The sequence below is a fragment of the Callithrix jacchus genome, chromosome 3 (assembly GCF_049354715.1).
Source record: "Callithrix jacchus isolate 240 chromosome 3, calJac240_pri, whole genome shotgun sequence".
In the NCBI taxonomy this organism is placed as follows: domain Eukaryota; kingdom Metazoa; phylum Chordata; class Mammalia; order Primates; family Cebidae; genus Callithrix; species Callithrix jacchus.
In genome coordinates, this window is record NC_133504.1 from 103581940 (window position 1) to 103604429 (window position 22490).

The following is a 22490-nucleotide window of genomic DNA, read 5'->3' on the forward strand; positions in this document are numbered from 1 at the left end:
TGCTGTAACCAGAACCACACATTTCTGTTAGTCTCAAGCCTATGGTTGTATTCAACCAATACTCCCCACCTTATTTTTCCCATTCACTCTTACTTGGATAAAGTCTTAATCGAATTGTTTCTTCTTTTTCAAAAATGGTGATACGAACAATATTTTAGTTTAAAATGTGTATTTCAGGTGGCTGGCAAGATGGTCAAATAGGAACAGCTTCAGTCAGGAGCAGCTCCGTTTTGCAGCTCCCGGCGAGATCAACGAAGAAGGGTGATTTCTGCATTTCCAACTGAGGTACCCGGCTCATCTCTCCGGGACTGGTTAGATAGTGGGTGTGAACCATGGAGGACGAGCCGAAGCAGGGTGGGGCGTCACCTCACTGTGGAAGCACGAAGGGTTGGGGAACTCACTCCCCTAGCCAATGGAAGCCATGAGGGACTGTGCTGTGAGGAAGGGTGCACTCTGGCCCAGATACTAGTTTTTCCCACGGCTTTCGCAACTCGCAGACCAGGAGATTCCCTTGGGTGCCTACACCACCAGGGCCCTGGGTTTCAGCACAAAACTGGGCATGTTAGGGCAGACACCGAGGTAGCCACAGGAGTTTTGTTCTTCATACCCCAGTGGCACCTGGAATGCTTGCAAATTGGTGGCCGTAGCAATTTCTGTTTTCAGTGGCTGTTATAAAAATTACATGAGAAAGTAGGCAAAGTACTAAGTAGGGTACCTGTCCTATAAATGTTAGCTTCAACTCTTATACCTCCTCATCTATTACTGTTAAATTTGTTATTTATTACTATTGAAACACCAATGAAGAAATACTGTTATTGCAAAAAGTATTTGAGAAACTGACTTAAAAAAATTGGGAAGAGAATTGCCACTTTTTTAAAAGGTAAGTTTAGGTGAAAAGGCATTTGGAATGAGTTCAGTAAATGTGGTGAAATAAAGACAACTGAACAGATAAGACACAATTAGACCATGTCAAAATGGCTAACACTCATATAACCCCAATTCACCTTTTTGAAAATATAAATAACAGCTTCTCTCGCCAGGCGTCCCCGTGGAAGGACATTGTCTTTAAACTCTGGCAATCCCTGACGCACTGCTGTGCTGCCCAGGGAAAACAGGGCGACCCGGAAGTCCAACTACTTCCTTAAGATCATCCAACTATTGGATGATTATCCGAAATGCTTCATTGTGTAGCAGGCAATGTGGGCTCCCAGCAGATGCAGCAGATCCGCATGTCCCGCCGCAGGAAGGCCATGGTTCTGATGGGAAGAACACCATGATGTGTGAGGTCATCCGAGGGCACCTGGAAAACAACCCAGCTCTGGAGAAACTGCTGCCTCTTATCTGGGGGAATGTGGGCTTTGTGTTCACCGAGATCAGGGACATGCTGCTGAGGGACATTACTGAGATCAGGGACATGCTGCTGACCAATAAGGCAGCAGCCTATGTGAAGTCACTGTGCCAGCCCAGAACACTGGTCTGGGGCCCGAGAAGACCTCCTTTTTCCAGGCTTTAGGTATCACCACTAAAATCTCCAGGGCCGTCGTTAAAATCCTGAGCGATGTGCAGCTGATCAAGACTGGAGACAAAGTGGGAGCCAGTGAAGCCACGCTGCTGAACATGCTCAACATCTCTCCCTTCTCCTTTGGGCTGGTCACCCAGCAGGTGTTCGACAATGGCAGCATCTACAACCCTGAAGGGCTTGACATCACAGAGGAAACTCTGCACTCTCACTTCCTGAAGGGCGTCCGCAATGTTGCCAGTGTCTGTCTGCAGATTGGCTACCCAGCTGTTGCATCAGTACCCCATTCTATCATCAACAGATACAAACGAGTCCTGGCCTTGTCTGTGGAGACTGATTACACCTTCCCAGTTGCTGAAAAGGTCAAGGCCTTCTTGGCTGATCCATCTGCCTTTTCCGTGGCTGCCCCTGTGGCTGCTGCCACTACGGCTGTGCCTGCTGCTGCTGCAACCCCAGCTAAGGTTGAAGCCAAGGAAAAGTCGGAGTCGGACGAGGATATGGGATTTGGTCTCTTTGACTAATCACCAAAAAGCAACCACCTTAGCCAGCTTTATGTGCAAAACAAGGAAATAACACCGTCTTTAAAAAGTAAAAAAACAAAACAAAACACAAAAACAAAAGAAAATATAAATAACCTTAAAAGTTAGTTAAGGTATTTACTCTCTTTAAGGAGGGAGAACTACACGTCCCCTTCAAGTATCTTAAGGAATGAAAGTGTAGACAGGATACAGGTGCTGAGCATCTATTATGCAAGAACTGTGCTGGATGTACATTCCTTAGAACACTTCCATAAAATAGTAATGTCTATATTTTGCAAATAAAAAATCTGAGGTTCAAAATGGCCAAGTAGCTTGTCCAGAAGTCACATAGCTGGCTAGTTGAAGAAGCTGGAAGTAAAACTCAGATTTTTCTGAATCAAAAGGCTTTTATAATTCTGTCTTAAGTGGTGTGAGATTACGAATCAGAAAGTGGAACCCCAAGTGTGAAAGGGAGAGTCCTAAAATTGAAAAGTTAAAGAGTTGAAGAAGGCTTTTATGTTTTATTCAGACTGTTTTTCTTAAAATTAGTTAGGTTAAGATATAAAGTTTAAAATATTACATGATATTCCAACTTTCTCTGTTTTGATGTTATAAAACCTTGTGAACTGGGACTCCAGAATTATTAACATAAGCTTGGAATTTATTTTAAAGTGTGATGTATTTGCTCTAAACTAGACTTCTAACCAGCTGAAATTCAGTGGCTTCTGAGATGTAGGTTCTTATTCAACTAGACTAAATGTGTCATGCAGAAATTTATGACACAGTGGAGGCCAGAGGCTTTTACAGCAGCAAGTCCCTAAAGAAATCAAGAGGATCCTTTTTGGTCTACAGAACTGGAGAGAATTTTTCCCATCTATCCACTGACAAAGGGCTAATATCCAGAATCTACAAGGAACTTAAAAATATATACAAGAAACAAACAAACAAACCCATCAAAAAATGGGCAAAGGATATGAAAGACACTTCTCAAAGGAGGACATTTATGTGGTTAACAAACGTATGAAAAAAAGCTCATCATCACTGGTCATTAGATAAATGCAAATCAAAACCACAATGAGATACCATCTCAGGCCAGTTAGAATGGTGATCATTAAAAAGTCAGGAAACAACAGATGGTGGAGAGGATGTGAAGAAATAGGAACGCTTTTACACTGTTGGTAGGAGTATAAATTAGTTCAACCACTGTGGAAGACAGTCTGGCAATTCCTCAAAGATCTAGAACCAGAAATACCATTTGACCCAGCAATCCCATTATTGGGTGTATACCCAAAGGATTCTAAATTATTCTACTATAAAGACATGTGCACATGTATGTTTATTGTGGCACTGTTTCAAGTTCAGTTATTTTGCTGGAATATGACCCAATTTGATACTTTGTATAATTTTTCCCCTTGAGATATGATGTGCCCCCTCAATCAGTAAAATATATTCTTCTCCTATCTCCTCCCCTTCTCCTCCTCTTTCTTCATCATCTTTTTCCTGGTTAAATTTAGTTTCTCTCCTTTCTCATTTTGGCTCATTATACCTCTTACTGAGCTTTTAGATGTATCTATTCCCCTTAGTGATGCTTCCAAGGCTTTGTTTCTGTGATTTTCTTCAACTTTATTTCTGTGTTCACAGCTCTTGTTTTATCATCTCTTTCCTAAGCTTTTGCACCTCTGCTCTGTGCTACTGTTTTATAAATGAAAGTTTTAAAAAATTATTATTTTTCATTTAATTCATGCAAAATTATGGTTGACAATATTTCATCTGTGACATCTATGGTCTTTTTTTTTTTTTAGCTTTATCTGACATCTTTCCCCTTTTCTTTTTCTCTCCTTCGTGCCCATATTTTGTTATCTTAAAATTGATTCTTGTTTTTCTTAAATCTCTCATATTATTTTTCTGTAGAAATTTTATGTATGGGAGAACAAATAAGGAGCTGCATTATAGACTAGAAGAAATTTTCATTATAAGCTAACATCTTAATCTGAGTTCTTTTATCCATTGCCTTCCTAGCCAGCCCATGAAGACAAAGGGATAAAAAAGGCTATGAGACTGTGAGATGGTTTGTCTCTATGTCCCAAAATCTCGTGTTGAATTATAATCCCCAATGTTGGGGGAGGGACCTGGTGGGAGGTGACTGAATCATGGGGGCAGATTTTCCCTTGCTATTCTCATGATAATGAGTGAATTCTCATGAGATCTGGGCTTGTTTGAAAGTGTATAGCTCTTCCTCCTTATCTCTCTCTCTCTCCTGCCAGCCATGTGAATATGTGCTTGCTTCCCCTTCACTTTCTGTCATGATTGTAAATTTCCTGAGGCTTCCCCAGAAGCAGGAGCCTGTACAGTCCACAGAACCATAGGCCGATTAAACCTCCTTTCTCTGTAAATTACCCAGTCTCATGTAGTTCCTTATAGAAATGTGAGAACAGATGAATACAGACGGCTTTCTATAAATTTGGCTTTCTATAACTGATCATTTATTCAGCCATTTCTCCCTGACTTCTCAGTACTAAATATGGTCCAGGGATGCTCCTGTCATGATCCCATATACTTGTCTTCTTCTATTACAAAAAAGGGATTCTACTTTTGCATCTTAAATGGTATATATTCCAGCTTGGAGAAATGTCCTTTGGGACCAGCCCTTCTGAGAGTTATAGCACAGCATCCTCTCTCCCCATGCTCCTGTACTCTCCCTTAATTGTCACTGCTTTAGGTAGCCTTTCTATTGATATTATGATTTGAGTTTCCACTGTCTACTAGGGTCACAAAAAATGAGTTCCCTTTTTCATATACCTACCTTAAAACATTGAATACCTGCTTCCTCATGTTCTTTCTCCTGTCTGAGAACTGGAACATAGATGATCCTTGATGACGTGTTGGAAGAACTACAAGATGAAAGGAAATGAGGTACCTGAATGATAGAAGTAAAACCACTCAGCTGGCTTGGACTGCTCACTCAGGACTGTTACATGGAATAAAAATAAAGGTCTATGTTTTTTAAGCTACTGTATTTTGGGGACTGCTTATTTCTATAGTTCTTGCTCTATATTATAAACTCACTTATCAATATTTTGTTTTGAGTTGTTTGCTGGATTTATTTTATAAGATTCTTTTTTGTGCTAAATGGATTTGAAATGACTTTGTACATTAAGGCAAATAATCTTTTCTTGTATATAACTTCATTTGCCTTCAAATTCAGTTTAGGCAATTATATTTCTCATATTGGCATCATGAGCAATGCATTTCTTCATTTTACTTAATGAAATTTTCTATGCTAATATACATAATACTGTGAACTAGAATCCTGAAGTAAATATTTTCTTTCTGCTTCTGCCATTAACTCATCCGTAAAATTAATTTCCAAGTCCTCTACTAATTCTATAATTCCATGACTCAAAATAGTTTACATCACTGGAAAGTAAAAGGAATACAAAATCTAGGAGCTACAACATTAAACTGCAGGAAGAAATAGATAAGTACAAGCTGAGCATCTGTAATCTAAAAATTTGAAATCTGAAATGCTCCAAAATCTGAAACATTTTGAGAGGGGACATGATGCCACAAGTGGATAATTCTATACCTGACCTGATGTGATGAGTGGTAGTCACAATTTTGTTTCATGCACCAAATTATTTAAAATATTGTATAAAATTACCTTCAGGCTATGTGAATAGGATGTATATAAAAATAAATTTTATGTTTACACTTGGGTCTCATCCCAAGAGCTCTCATTGTGTACAAGCAAATATTACCAAATCTGAAGTATTTCTGGTCCCAGTAATTTTGGGTAAAAAATATTCAGACTGTAGTATAGATTACCTAACTATTTTGAACATTTCTGTATTTTTTTTTTTTTTGCTACATTTCTTAAGAGATTGGCCATCTCTTCCTCGCTCTTTCAAAACTCTCAAAGAGATCAAAGGCCTGAAAATTATTAAAAATAAAGGACAAAAATAATTAGAAATGAGACTACAGCAAGATCTCAGTAAATGTCTAGAAGCTGTAAATTAGATGGAAGAAAGGTAGTTGAATTAGTTGAATTGCCATCTGAATGCTTATAGCTGGGGGCCTACTGATGTAAGCCAATCACTGGGCAGAGCCAATGAGAGACTTATCAGTTGGAAGGCCTAGGTATTATGGAGAATGTCTTGTTTTCTTTAGCTTGCTACAATAAAATACCATAGACTTGTGTCTTATGAACACAGAAATTTATTTCTCACAGTTCTAGAGGCTGGGAAGTCCGAGATCAGGACACAGATAGATTCAGTGTCTGATAAGGGCCCACTTCCTGGTTCATCTTGTTGTGTTCTCAAGTGAATGCGGTGAAGAAGCTTTCTAGGGTCCTTTTATAAGAGCATTAATATAATTTATGAAAGCTTTTCCCTCATGATCTAATTACCTACCAAAGGTCCTACCTCCTGCTACCATCACTTTAGGGGTTAGGATTCCAACATAAAAATTTGGAAGGAGCACAAACATTTAGTTTGTAGCAGAGAGCAATTATAGACCTTCCTTAACTCTCAAGAGACTATTGCTTTATTCAGAGGAAGGGGACACCAAGCATTTAAGAATACAGGAATGAGGTGAGCAGCTGAAAACATGGTTTATGGTGAAACACTTTATACCCCACTGTGAGATCCTTAACCACCTCTTTTATTTCTGGAATTTCTGAAGTAATATATCCAGGCAGGAAGCTCTGAATGACCCTAGAGAAAATATCAAGTATTCAAATTTGAATTCCTTTCCATGAAAAGTGCCATAGATAATGAAAACTCATATCATAGCATACTATCATAAACTTTCAGAACAATAGGAATAACAAAAAAAATTCTAAAGCTTTCGTAAAGTTAAAACAGGTCACAGTTTATTTATGTTGTTGTATATTGCAGAATTTCCTTCTTTTTCTAAGGCTTAATAGTATTCTAGTGCATCACATTTTCATTATCTATTTTCCTGTCAATGAAAATATATGTTGTTTCCACATCTTGGCTATTGTGAATCATGATTTAATAAATATAGGAATGCTAATATATCCTCGACATTCTGATTTCAGTTCTTTTGAATAAATATCCAGAAGCTGGATTAGATGGTAGTGATCTTTGTAATTTTTTGAGGTAACCCTATAATTTTTCTACAGTGACTGCACCACTTTGGATTTCCACCAACAGTGTTCAGGGGTTCCAATATCTCTATATCTTTTGTTTAAGTATTTAATCCATTTTGAGGGTTTTTTTTTTTTTGTATGGTATAAGAATCCAGTTTCATTCTTTTGCATGTGAGTATCTGGTTTTCACAACACCACTTATTGAAGAGATAGTTCTTTCCCCATTGTTCATTGTTGACATCATTGTTGAAGATCAGTTGCCTATATATATGGATTTAATTCTAGGCTCTCCATTGTGTTCCATTGGTCTATACATTAATTTTTATGCCAATATTATACTGTGCTTTATACTTAACTAATGGACTAAAGGATGTGTGCACTGCCACTTTGTATTGTTAAAATGTTTTGATTATTGTAGTTTTGTAAATATTTTGAAATCAGAAAGTGATGTCGCAAGCTTTGTTCTTCTTTCTCAAGATTTATCTAGGCATTCATGGTCTTATTTTTATGTAGGCTCCATATAAATTTTGAAATTATTTTACTATTTCTGTAAAAAGTCATTGAAATTTTGATAATGATTGCGCCAATTCTGTAGATAACTCTAGAAAGTATGGACATTTTAACAATATGAAGCGTTCCAATACATAACCATTGTCTGTCTTTCCATTTGTTTACATGTTGTTTAATTTCTTTCATTAATGTCTTATAGGTAGCAGTACACATGTCTTTTATTTCCTTGGTTAAGTTTATTCCTAGATATTTTATTATTTTTGATGCTTTCATAAATGTAATATCCCCTAGTTTTTTTCAGATATTTTATTAGTGTATAGAAATGAAAATCATTTTTGTATGTTCATTTTGTATCCTACAACTTTACAGAATTTGTTGGGAAGTGGGAAAAGTGGACACCTTTAATTATATTTCTGACCTTAGAGAAAAAGCTTTCTGTTTTTTATCATTAAGTGTACTGTTAGTTGTGGGCTTGTCATATATGGCCTTTATTATGCTGAGGTAATTTCCTTCTATTCTTAGTTTATTAATAATTTTTAACATTAAGTGTGTTGAATTTTGCCAAATGCTTTTTCTGCATCTATTAAGACAATTGTGATTTTTATCTTTTTTTCTCTTAATATTGTGTAATGCATTGATTTTCACATGTTGAATCCCTCTTTCATCCCAGGGATAAGTTTCACTTGATCATGGTGTGTGATCCTTTTAATGTCCTGTTGGATGCCATATGCTAGTAGTTTTAAAAGGATTTTTGCATCTGTATTCATCAGGTATATTGGTCTGTAGTTTTCTTATGGTGTCTCTGTTGGGCTTTGGTGTCAGGGCAATGCTGGTCTCATAAAATTAGTTTGGAAGTGTTCCCTCCTCTTCAATTTTTAAGAATAGCTTGAGATATAGTTGTGTTAATTCTTTAAATAATTGGTAGAATTCACCAATGAATCCATCAGGTCTTGGGTTTTTGTTGTTGCGAGGATTATCGATTCAATCTCCAAACTAGTTATAGGTCTGTTCAGATTTTGTTTCTTTATGATTTAGTCTTGGTAGATTGTATGTTTCTAGGAATTTATTCATTTCTTTTAGGCTCTCCAGCGTGCTGGAATGTAATTGCTCAGAATAGTATCTCAGGGTTCTTTTGTATCTATGATATCGATTGTAATGTTTCTTCTTTCATTGATGATTTTATTTATGAGTCCTCTCTTTTTTTCTTGGTTTAGCCAACAGTTTATTAATTTTATATCTCTTCAAAAACCAAGTCTTGGTTTCATTGCTTTTTTCCTGTTTCTGTTTTTTCTACTCCAAGTTTTGTTATTTCCTTTCTTTTGTTAACTTTTGGCTTAGTTTATTTTTTTTTTTCCAGTTCCTTAACGTGTAAATTTAGGTTGTACATTTGAGATCTTTCTTTTTGTCAAATGCCGGCATTTATAAGTATGAACTTCCTTTTTAGCACTGATTTTGCATCCCAGAAGTTTTGGTAGCTGTATTTTTGTTTTCATTTTTCTTTAAGTATTTTACAATTTTCTTTTCAATATTCGTTTTGACTCAATGGTCATTCTTGAGTGTGTTGTTTAATCTCTACATATTTGAATTTTTCAGTTTTCCTCCTGTTATTGACTTGCAGTTTTATTTCATTGTAATCAGAAAAGATACTTGGTATAATTTCAATCTTCTTAAAATTTTGAAGTCTTGTTTTATGAACTAACATGTAATATACCTTGGAAAAAGATTTATGTATGCTTGAAAAGAATGTGTATTCTGCTGCTCTTGAGTGAAATGTTCTGTATATGTCTGCTAGGCCCGTTTGGTCTATGGTGTTATTCAAGACCTCTGTTTCCTTATTGATCTTCTAACTGGACGTTATGTCCATTATTGAAAGTGGGATATTGAAATCTCCTACTGTTATTTTATTGCTGTCTATTTCTACCTTCAATTCTGTCAATGTTTGATTTATATATTTGACTGCTCTGATGTGAACCAGTCCCTTCCTTCCCTAGGTAAAACTGGGAACTGAGAGTCTCTTCCCAACTGAAAAGTGCTGCACTGGGGGAAGGGTCTATCGTGAGAGGGTGTCCTGGATCTCCCTGCTGGTTTTGGCAAGTCTGGTTTTGCATTCTCCTGGGGTACAAAAGTCTTTAGTTTACGATTTCTCAAAAAGGAAATTTATTCATGAACTGTTGCTCAATTGGTGCATTTGCAGGGAGAAGGAAAGTTCAGGGTTCCTACTCCACCGTGTTGCTGATACCACTCCTCAATAACTCCGATATAGTTTTATTTTTAAACTATGAATGTGGTTTCATAATAAAATGAATTATAGACATAACTAGACCAATATTTTGCATTTAGTCTTCAAAAATTCTTTTGAAATAGGCTTTTTAGCTTGAAATTATTGCCTATCTATTCAAAAGTTATTGCAATGTAATAAGAGCAATGGAGCTATATTTTAAAAATGTCTGTTTTAGTCCATTTTGTGTTACTATAACAGAATGTCTGAGATTGAGTAATTTATATGAACAGAAATGTATTGGTTCTTAGCTCTGGAGGCCAGAAAGTCCACAATCAGGGGGATGGCATCTTGGGAGAGCCTTCTTGCTGGTATCACTCCATGGCACAAAGGCAAAGAGAGGGCATAAGAGAGCACAAGAATAAACTCACTGTCTTGAGATCTTTTATAATTTACATTAATTTATTCATGAAGGGAGATCTCTCATGACCTAGACACCTCTGATTAGGCCACACCTCCTAACACTGTTGCAATGGAGATTTAGTTTCCAACACATGTTTTTTTTGAAGACACACTCAAACCATAGCAATATCTTAGGCAGACTTCAAACTAAAAGATATGCATCTTAGGTCAAACACTATTTTTTTTTTTTTTGTTTTCTAAAACTTTATCAATATTTTACTATCACTTAGCCACTGGTTTTCAGTGAATGTTGAAACAACTCATAAAGTTCTTGGTAACTGGTCTCTATATTCCATGTAAAGTGATAAATAAATGTTTTAATGAATAAAGGTCCACTCTAAACAGAATCAAAAGGAGTTATGTATCTGATGTTTTTTTGAAATTTTAATGTAATTATTTTATTTTATTTATAATTGTAATTTTAATTTTAGATTAATGGGGAACATGTGCAGGCTTGTTACGTGAGTGTATTGCATGATGCTAAGATTTGGGGAACTACTGATCCTGTCACTTAGTGAGCATAATACCCAGTAGTTAGCCTTTCAGCCCTTGTCTCCTTTCCTCCCTTCTCCTCTCTAGGAGTCTACAGTATCTATTATTGCCATCTTTACGTCCATGAGTACCCAAAATTTAGCTACCACTTATAAGTGAGAACATGTGGTATTTGGTTTTCTGTGCCTGTGTTAATTCAGTTACAATAATGGCCTCTAGGTGTGGAAAGGACATGATTTTATACCTTTTTATTCTATGATATATAGGCGTATGTATGTGTATACAGATATAATATATATTTATGTATATATATAATGCATGTCTGTATATATATATATGGTATATATCTGTGTGTGTATGTGTGTGTGTGTGTGTGTGTGTGTGTGTGTGTGTGTGTATATATATATCACATTTTCTTTATCCCATCTACCATTAGTGGGCATGTAGGCTGACCCATGTCCTTGCTATTGTGAATAGGGCTGCCATGAACATATAAATGTGTGTGTCTTTTTAGTAGAACAATTTATTTTATTTTTGATAAATACCCAGTAATGGGATTGTTGGATTGAATGATAGTTCTGTTTTGAGTTCTTTAAGAAATCTCCAGACTGCTTTCCACAGTGGCTGAACTAATTTGCATTCCCATCAGCAGTGTATAAGCATTCTCTTTCTTTCAGCAGCCTTGCCAGCATCTGTTGTTATTTGGCTTTTTATTAATAGCCACTGTGACTGGTGTGAGATAGTATTTCATTGTGGTTTTGATTTGCATTTCTCTGATGATTAGCAATCTTAAGCACTTTTTCATATGTTACTTGGTTGCTTGAATGTCTTCTCTTGAGAAATATCTGTTCATGCCCTTTACCCTTGTTAATAGAGTTATCTGTTTTTGCTTATTGGTCTCTTATAGATTCTGAATATTAGACTTTTTTCAGGTGCATAGTTTGTAAATATTTTCTCCCATTCTTTAGATTATCTGTTTACTCTGTTGATAGTTCCATTTACTGTGCAGTAGCTCTTTAGTTTGATTAGGTCTCATCTGTCAAATTTTTTTTGTTGCAATTGCTTTTGAGGACTTAGTCATAAACTATTTCCCAAGGCTGATGTCCAGAATGGGGTTTCCTAGATTTTTTTCTAAGATTGCTATAGTTTGAGGTCTTACATTTAAATCTTTAATCCGTCTTGAGTTAATTTTTGCATGTGGTGGAAGGTAACTGTCCGGTTTCTTTCTTCTGCATATCGATAGCCAGTTATTCCTGTATCATTTATTAAATAGGGAGCCCTTTCGCTATTGTTTATTTTTGTTGATTTTGTTGAAGATCAGTTGGTTGTAGGTGTGTGGCTTTATTTATCGGTTCTCTACTCTGTTCCTTTGGTCTATGTGTCTGTTTATATACCAATACCAAACTGTTTTGGATACTGTAGCCTTGTAGTATAGTTTGAAGTCAGGTAATGTGATGTCTACAGCTTTGTTCTTTTTGATTAGGATTGCTTTGGCTATTTGGGCTCTTTTTTGGTTCCACAGGAATTTAAAAATAGTTGTTTCTAATTCTGTGAAAAATGACATAGTGGTGAATCTGTAGATTGCTTTGGGCAGTACGGTCATTTTAATTATACTGATTCTTCCAACTCATGAGCATGGAATGTTTTCCATTTGTTTGTGTCATCTATAATTTCTTTCTACAGTGTTAGAGATCTTCCACCTCTTTGGTTAGATGTATTCCTTGGTATTTTATTTTCTTGTGTGGCTGCTGTAAAGGGCATTGCATTCTTCACTTGACTTTCAGCTTCAACATTGGCATCTAGAAATGCTACCAATTTTTGTACATTGACTTTTACTCTGAAACTTTACTGAAGCTGTTTATCAGTTCCAGGAGCCTTTTAGCAGAGTCTTTAGGGTTTTTTAGGTACTAGGTATAGAATCACGTCATCAGTGAAGACAGATAGTTTGACTTCTTTTCTTATTTGGGTGCCTTTTATTTCATTCTCTTTCCTGATTTCTCTGGGTTGGACTTCCAGTACTATTTTGAATAGGAGTGATGAGAGAAGCATCCTTGTCTTGTTCTAATTCTCAAGGAAAATGTTTCCAGTTTTTGCCTTTTCAGCATGATGTTGGCTTTGGATTTGTGATAGATGGCTCTTATTATTTTGAGGCATGTTCTTCAATGCTTAGTTTGTTGAGGGTTTGTATTACGATAAGATGTTAGATTTTATTGCAAGCTTTTTTTGTCTGTTGAGATGATGTATCTCATTCTTATTATTTGGAATTAAGTTTTAAAACTTTTAGCAATTGTTAAATTACTTGCTCTTTCTTCCTATCCTTTGTTCTCTAGAATCTTGCTGTGCTCCCTGAATACAATATCTTTTCCACTGTTTCTCTCTTAATACATATTTATGCCTCTCTTAAACATCCACTTAAATAAATTTTCTTCATCAAGTCCACTTGAATAGCTCTACTCCGCACTGATCATTCCATTATTCCATTTCTCTTAGCACTGATGTTCTGTATTACATTAATTTGTATCTGTTTTCATGTCATCTTTGCATGTGTTGTTATATCTTTTCATCTGCATTTTGTTCCCCTATTATATTGTAAATTCCCTGAGAATGAGGACAATGTCTTTAACTTCATTTGCATATCTCCATGGCATCCAGTAGAGAATGTCATTAGAAAGCAGCACTCATTAAATCAAATTTTCACTGAGAAAAATCATTTCGAGGCTGAAAAAATATGGGTTATGCAGGACTCAATATAGTTGTTACACTTGTTTTCTCTCAAGACGTATTTGAGAAATATACATAAACAATATTACGTAGAAGATACATGGAGAATGGCTTCATTAAATGCTTGCTAGCCAATGTATTAAAACATAAAAAAATTTAAGTGGCTTGTAACAAAATATTATTGATTAATATAGATACAAATGTGAAGTTTTGAGAAACAATATTTATTTTTTCCAATAATATTCAAAATAAACAACAAAATTTTGTAATATATTCTTTCTCCCATCTTAAAAAGGTATGTTAGCCCAACTTTATATAGTTATACAAAAAGGTATATTAGAAATGATGGAATTACTAACAGACTTGGCTTTCTGTGGTTTCCAGAACATATAAATAACCACTTTCACTTTATTTTTTAGAAAGTTGCATAAACCTTCCTTTTAAACTCATCAAAATTATGTCATATTCTGAGCTCCAGAATTCTTATTATTTTCTTTTCTTTTTTTTTTTTGAGACGGAGTTTCACTCTTGTTAACCAGGCTGGAATGCAATGGCGTGATCCCGGCTTACCGCAACCTCCGCCTCCTGGGTTCAGGCAATTCTCCCTCAGCCTCCCGAGTAGCCGGGATTACAGGCACGCGCCACCATGCCCAGCTAATTTTCTGTATCTTTAGTAGAGACGGGGTTTCACCATGTTGACCAGGATGGTCTTGATCCCCTGACCTCGTGATCCACCCGCCTCAGCCTCCCAAAGTGCTGGGATTACAGGCTTGAACCACCACGCCCAGCCTAATTCTTATTATTTTCTAAACATACATATTTTAAAATATTAAAGCTGGAAGAGTTTATTAAGTTTAAACAATTTTTAAATATGGCAGAGTAAAAGAATCAAGAAGGAATTAAAACTGAATATTTCAATCACCATTCCTAGCAATTATCATTTAAAAGGCGGAGCCTAGAAGTCTGCAATTTAACAAGCACCCTCTGTGTTTCTGATATACTAGCAAATAAATGATTTAGTTCAGTTTCTTTGTTGTAGGTATAAATAAATAAAGACAGTATACATGCACATGTGTGTTGTGTGTATATATGTATGGATGCATTGTAAATGTCACGCTAGTCCTCTAGAATTCTAACTTCTGAGCCCCTTCCTCCCCAAACCCCCATTTTTGTGGTGTTGTGCCACAGTGCTACCTTAGGCAGTCTCATCTTCAAGGCTTTCATACATTATTTTCCACCTGGAATGTTCTCTCTTCCTCTCTACCAAATCAGTCTTTAAGGTATATATCTACTATGATGCTTTCTCTGATCTTATGTTCATATAGCCATCATTCTTCACTAAATTCTTTGTTGAACTATTTATTTAACACTATTCATGTGTCCTTGGCATGAATATTATTTCTGGATAATATTGAATTCTACTCTGGCCTGTTACCATCAAGCTTATTAGAAATTATAGAATTGGGAAAATACACCTAGTAATGGCAAATAAGTCTCCACTTATCTTAGGTGTTTTAACAATCAGACAACTGCATCAATAACCTGATGTAATCTGAAAGTACCATGAGATCTGAGTTTCTTAGAAAAGTAATTCTCAAACTTTAACGCATGGGTAAATCACCTAAGGTTGGAATCTTAGTCTGGTCTACGGGTAGTTTAACATACACTTACATTGTATTATTATTATTTAGCTTTTGTTTCGATGTTTTCTCTCATTAAATCTAACAAAGAGTTATATCTTTTCCATATCATCCATAGCATCTAGTATAATTTATAAATAAATTCATTAAAACTACTATCTAGGCCGGGCGCGGTGACTCAAGCCTGTAATCCCAGCACTTTGGGAGGCCGAGGCGAGTGGATCACGAGGTCAACAGATCGAGACCATCCTGGTCAACATGGTGAAACCCCATCTCTACTAAAAATACAAAAAATTAGCTAGGCATGGTGGCGTGTGCCTGTAATCCCAGCTACTCAGGAGACTGAGGCAGGAGAATTGCCTGAACCCAGGAGGCGGAGGTTGCTGTGAGCCGAGATCGTGTCATTGCACTCCAGCATGGGTAACAAGAGAGAAACTCCGTCTAAAAAAAAAAAAAAAAAAAAAAGACTACTATTTAACTTTCTGATTAAAAATTTTTTTTGCTAAAGAACACTTTTGTTCAACTTTATTTTAAGTTCAAGGGTCCATATTCAGGACCTTATGTGTCACGTAGGTAAATGTGTGCCAAGGTGGTTTGCTGCACAGATCATCCCAACTCCTAGGTATCAAGCCCAGCATCCATTATCTACTCTTCCTGATGCCCTCTCTCCTCCCACCCTCACCCTCTAACAGGTCCCAGTGTGTGTTGTTCCCCCTACTATGTGCCCATGTGTTGTCATCATTCAGCTCCCACTTTATAAGTGAGTACATGCAGCATTTGGTTTTCTGTTTCTGTGTTAGTTTGCTGAGGATAATGGCCTCCAGCTTTATCCATGCCCCTGCAAAGGACATGATCTTTTTTCTTTTTATGGCTGCATAATACTCTATAATGTATAGGTACCACATTTTCTTTACCCAGTCTATCACTGATGGGTAATTAGATTGATTCCATGTCGTCGTTATTATGAAGAGTGCTGCAATGAACATATCATGTTCATTGTATAAAATACATATGTTAACAAGCATCCTCTGTGTTTCTGATATACTAGCAATGACTCATATTCCTTTGGGTATATCTGCAGTAATGAGACTGCTGGGTCAAATGGTATTTTTGCCTGTAGGTCTTTGAGGAATTGCAACACTGTCTTCCACAATGGTTGAAATAATTTACACTCCCACCAAGAGTGTAAAAGCATTCCTTTTTCTTCACAACCTTGCTAGCATCTGTTATTATTTTTTGTGTGTGACATTTTAATGATAGCCATTCTGACGGGCATGAAAGAACACTTAAAGCATAAAGAGTTTGATTGGGAGAAATCTAAAATACATCATAGAAAATTCTTACTCTTTTGTTTAAGCCAACAATAAAAGGTAAGAAAAAGGTACAACATGTCATTCTTATAGAATGAAACACCACATTGCATAAAGAATGGGTTTTCTTTTGCTACATCAACTTCAGTTTATTTAACTATTTATATGAAACTTGCCAATTAAGTTACCAGAGACCTTACAAATTCCACTTTTCTAGGTTTTGGAATTTAGAATAATATTCACTCATGAAGTATTTATGAGTGAATATTAGAATAAATACTCCTATCTTAACTGGTTTTAGGCTTTAACTAAACTGTTAGTGTATCAGATAGCCCTGTTTCTTAAAAGAGCATTGATGGAATCAGTGGTAGAAGACACTCCACCCTACTGAAATGTTGGTGATCAACTTGCATTTTTATAAAAGCATCTTGATGCCATGTTTGACTGTCTGAAGTTTAGCCACCAAAGTAGTTTTTATGTTCTATCTGACAAATATGCAAGGTTTTAAAATGATTAGAGTAGAAGAGACTTATAGTAGAACTTCCCTTGCCTAATTCCTATGCCTTTCTTTGGCAGTAAATTAGATACTTTTGGTGATCCACCAACTTTTTTGGATTTTTAGGACTCAGCCATGGACTGTCATAGTTTTCACCAAGAATTTCTTTTGGATTAGGGCTCAAAATTTTATTTGCTATAATTACAAACATTATTCTTCTCAGTTAATGAACATATGGCTACATCAGTGTAACTCAAATCCATTTATGAATATTCTTTAGATAATTTGAAATGTATATAGAGAATAAACATTATAATCATGTATTTTTAAAACTTGCTTTAGCTGCTCAAGAAAATGATAAAACATTAGTTTTGTTTATAGATTTTTATTTTTATTGGGAAACAGTTTTCAATTTACTAGGTAACTTTTTTCTTTGCTTATACTCATTTTATTATTTACTCTGGACAACATCCCTGAGATACAAGTTGGTACTGTTATCTTAATTTTGTAATTACTTCATTTAATCTATTAGATGTTTATCTCTGAGCTCAAGTTTAGGGTAATATGTATCCTGGTTATAAGTATCCACAACTTTTCTATATTCTCATGCTATTACCCAAGCACTCTGTTCCATATTTGACAACTTCCTCTAAATCATACTTTCATGCTGACTTCAGTATGTCTTCTAGGTGTGAAGTTATAAAACATATTTATTGCTTTCATTAAACTTGTGTCCCAAGATAATTTTATTCTTAGCATTCAATGACAAAGAGAGTCCCTGCTTATATGCCTGATTCTATCAGAGTCTTAATCTGGTGCACTTTCCACCTATCCTATTTTCTTTCTTCCCCTTGACATAGAAATTCTCACTTGTTTATAAGTGAGTTTTATGTTCTCAGATGCAAGGAGGAGTATCAGGAGAAAGGTAGAGAACCTGAGAGGTAACATGGGAGAGTACTGAGGGCACAGATCCAGCAGCTGTGTGGCCTAAGGTATAACAGGCTCTGCCATTAATAGCTGCATGTCTTAGGAAAGTTACTTACCGTTTTTCGTCTCAGTTACTCCATCTGCAAAATGGGAATAAAAACAAAATTTGCCTCATAAACTGGTTCTACTAATAAAATGAATTGGTATTTGTAAAGCCCTTAGGAGGATGACTGGCATAGAGTAATATATAAATAGGTAAACATCAGGTGTAATGGGTTATTCAAATGAACAATGGAGAAATGACTGATAGTGGTTTTAAGACCTTCATACCACCATTTTAATATGGAAACTTGTACCGCCACTCAAGGCCCCTATATTTAATACACTTCCTTCCTTTGTTGCTTTAAGTTCTTTGTTATACAATGGTAAATGGATCACAACAGTTAATTTTGGTACCTTGGAATGGTTGCTAAGAGAGACAAATACTCTTCTCATTGGAGGTGACTAAGTCCATCTTATAAATAAATTTGCAAATAATACCTATTACCTTGAGGAATCTCTTGGATAATTCTACAAGATTCTTGCTTGAAAATTCCTATAAATAAATAGCTAACAATTTGCTAATAATTGAGTCATTATATATATCAATGTATATCATCATTATGTATACCAATTCTTAGCCAACAGTTTGCTAATGAGTGAGTCATTATGTATATCTGGTTATTACTGACACAGGTGAACACTCTTTTCCAAAGCCATATTGTTCTCTCAAGTGTGGCAAAGTCTGAAACATTTGTGCAAATATTTAAATACCAGTCCCTGTCTTTTATACATTTTGCAATCATTTGAAGTAGGTTTCCAAACCAGTAACTCTGTAGAAAAGTATTATTTTCCAGTGGAGATTACTGATTACTTGATTTATTTATTATTTTTTAAAATTATACTTTAAGTTCTTGGGCACATGTGCAGATTATGCAGGTTTGTTACATAGGTATACACATGCCATGGTGGTTTGCTGCATCCATCCCTTGGCCAGTCATCTATATTAGGTGTTTCTTCTAATGTTATCCCTCCCCAATGCCTCCAACCCCTGCTATCCTTCTCCTAGCCCTCCCCAGCCCCCAACAGGCCCCGGTGTGTGATGCTCCCCTCCCTGTGTCCATGTGTTCTCATTGTTAAACACCCACTTATGAGTGAGAACATGCAGTGTTTGGTTTTCTGTTCTTCTGTCAGTTTGCTGAGAATGATAGTTTCTAGAAAAGTATTTTATGAAATGCCAATATCAGTGTCAAAAGCTATAGAGAAAGTGTACCAAATTTAGGCTGCTTGTTTTCACCTTTTGATTATAGCATTGCATATTCTTTGCCCCCAAAATATACTTTTGTGTGTGGAAAACAAAAACTATAGTGAACTTTAAAACTCCAATGAGAAAAGTATGGTAGCCAAGTAAACAGAGTCTAAAAATTTTTTTGGTGAAAGGAAGAGGTCCAGCTTCAACCTTCTTCATATGGCTAGCCAGTTATCTCAGCACCATTTGTTGAAAAGAAAGTCCTTTCCCCTGTCTTTATTTTTGTCAGCCTTGTTGAAGATCAGATAGTTGTAAGCATGTGACTTATTTCTGAGTTTTCTATTCTGTTCCACTGATCTATGTGTCTGTTTTTGTACCAGTACCATGCTCTTTTGGTTACTGTGGCTTTGTAATAAACTTTCAAGTCTAGCAGTGTGATGCCTCCAGCTCTGTTCTTTTTGTTTAGGATTGCTTTGGTTATTGGGGCTCTTTCTTGGACCCATATGACTTTTAGAATAGTTTTTTTTTAATTCTGTAAAGAATGCTATTATTAGTTTTGTAGGAATAGCATTGAATCTGTAAATTGTTTTGGGCAAAGCAATTTCCCTAATAACTTAAAACAGAGCTATGATTTGATCCCACAATGCCATTTTACAATATTGATTCTTCCAATCTATGAGCATGTAATGTTTTGTCATTTATTGGCATCATATCTGATATCTTTCAGCAGTGTTTTATAGTTCTCCTGTAGAGATGTTTCACCTCCTTGGTTAGCTGTATTCCTAGATATTGTTTCATTTTCTTTGTGGTTATTGTACGTGGGATTGTGTTCTTAATTTCACTCTCAGCCTGGATGTTGTTGGTGTAGAAATGCCACTGATTTTTGCACATTAATTTTTTATCCTGAAACTTTGCTAAGTTGTTTATCAATTCTGGGAGCCTGTTAGCAGAGTCTTTAGGGTATAGAATCATATTGTCAGTAGAGATCGTTTGGCTTCTTCTTTTTCTATTTAGATGTCTTTTATTTTTTTCTCTTGACTCATTGATCTGGCTAAGACTTCCAGTACTATGTTGAATAGGAATGGTAAGAATGGGCATTCTTGTCTTGTTCCAGTTCTCAAGGTTCCAGCATGGTTAGAGCTTTTGCCCATTCAGTATGATTTGGCTGTGGGATTGTAATAGAAGGCTCTTATTATTTTGAAGTATGCCTCTTCAATGCCTAGTTTGTTGAAGGTTTTTATCATGAAGGATGTTGGATTTTATGGAAAGATTGTTCCATGTCTATTAAGATGATCATATAGCTTTTGCTTTTGGTTCTTTTTATGTGGTGAATTACATTTAATGGTTTGTGTAACTCAAAATGAATTAAAGATTTAAATGTAAGACCTCAAACTATAAAAATCCTGGAAGAAAACCTAGGAAATACTCTTTTCAACATTGGCTTTGGCAAAGAATTTTTGGTGAAGTCCCCAAAGGCAATTGCCACAAATAGATGAGTGGTACCTAACTAAACTAAAGAGATTCTGCACACCAAAAGAAACTATAAACAGAGCAACAGTCAACCTACAGAATGGGCAAAAATATTTGTAAACTATGCATCCAATAAAGGCCTAATATACAGAATCTATAGGTAACTTACACAAATGAACAATCTAAAAACAACCACATTATAAAATGGGCAAAAGACATGAACAGACACACAGATTCTTCTCAAAAGAAGACATACATATGGTCAAGAAACATATGTAAAAAGACTCATCATCACTAATCATCAGAGAAATGCAAATCAAAACCACAATGAGATATTATCTCACACCAGTTAGAATGGTTGCTATTAAAAAGTCAAAGAATAACAGATGCTTATGAGGCTTCAGAGAAAAGAAAATGCCATTATTGGTGGGAATGTAAATTAGTTCAAATGCTGTGGAAAGCAGTCTGGAGATTTCTCAAAGAACTTAAAATAGAGCTATGGTTCAACCGCACAATGCCATTTCTAAGTTTATATCCCGAAGAAAAATAAATCATTCTACCAAAAAGCACATGCGTGTGTATGTTCATCACTGTATTACTCACAATAGCAGAAACATAGAATTACTACAGGTGCTCATCAGTGGTAGATTGGATAAAGAAAATGTGGTACACATACACCATGGAATGATATGAAGCCATAAGAATGAATGAAATCATATCCTTTGCAGCAACATGGATAGAGCTGGAGGCCATAAGCCTAAACAAATTAACACAGGAACAGAAAACCACATGTTCTCACTTATAAGTGGGAGCTAAACATTGAGCATGGATGGACATGAATATAGGAGCAATAGACACTATGGGCTACTAGAGGGTAAAGGAAGGTGGGGTCAACAAAAACTACCTATCAGATACTATGCTCACTATCTGGGTGATGAGATTCACACTCCAACTTCAGCATCATATAATATTCCCATGTAACAAATCTGCACATGTACCTCCTGTGTCTAAAATAAAAGTTGAAATTAAAAAAAAAATTTAAGAGCAAAAATATACTCCAACTCATGAAAAAAATATACCTTGGATTTCAGTTTTTCTCTTGGCAAATTCTATTTTATTCCTATTACTTTGTTTTCCTTGTGAATGGTCCTAGGAATACTAGAAACAATAAAGGCACACAAATATTTTCTGTAATTAAAATGTACAGCACTATTGTTATGAAATCCTTTTTAATTATAGGCTTACATACCTATGTTCAATGAAAAGAATGACAACTAATATCATCTAATTTACACCTTAAATATGTTTGTGGTACTTTGAAAAAAAGAACGTATGTGTATTATACATGAACGTCCTTAATTTAGTATAAATCCCATAAGCTTGAGATAAAATCATTTAGCTAGTCCAGTAAAAATATTATAATAATGCACCATAACAGTGAACAGTAGCTGACTCTACATGCATCAGTTCATCCCTTAGAGATTAGAAGCTTGATGATCCGTCTGTTAAAAACATACATATGAAAAGGGATCATGAATGATTAGATTACTGCCACAAAGCAGGTTAAGAACATTCTGTAATAATAGGCATTCATCTGAATTTCCAGTAGTATCAAGCCACTGTTATTTTTTGACCCTAGTCTTTGAGGAACTAACCCTCTGCCAGGTATCCCAAGACCATTAGGTAAAGGCCTAGTAACTGGGAATTATTATAATTTTTGTACTAGAAAATCAATACACTCAAAATAGTATGAAAGAGATTCCTAATACTGTTAAAGAAGCTTGGGAGAAGCCTAATTTCCAGGTGGCT

General features: G+C 35.7%; 1 long non-coding RNA gene and 1 pseudogene across 1 annotated transcript in view; one reads left to right on the top strand and one right to left on the bottom strand.

Moving 5' to 3' along the window:
• Positions 1 to 4945, bottom strand: part of LOC118152247 (uncharacterized) — a 29085-nt gene extending 24140 nt beyond the window's left edge. Inside the window, exon 1 of the long non-coding RNA XR_004740796.2 lies at positions 4841 to 4945. This is a non-coding gene — a long non-coding RNA (uncharacterized LOC118152247). The remainder of the gene's footprint in view (positions 1 to 4840) is intronic.
• On the top strand, positions 1090 to 2107 carry LOC144576579 (large ribosomal subunit protein uL10 pseudogene; annotated as a pseudogene).
• Positions 4946 to 22490: the final 17545 nt, after the last annotated feature.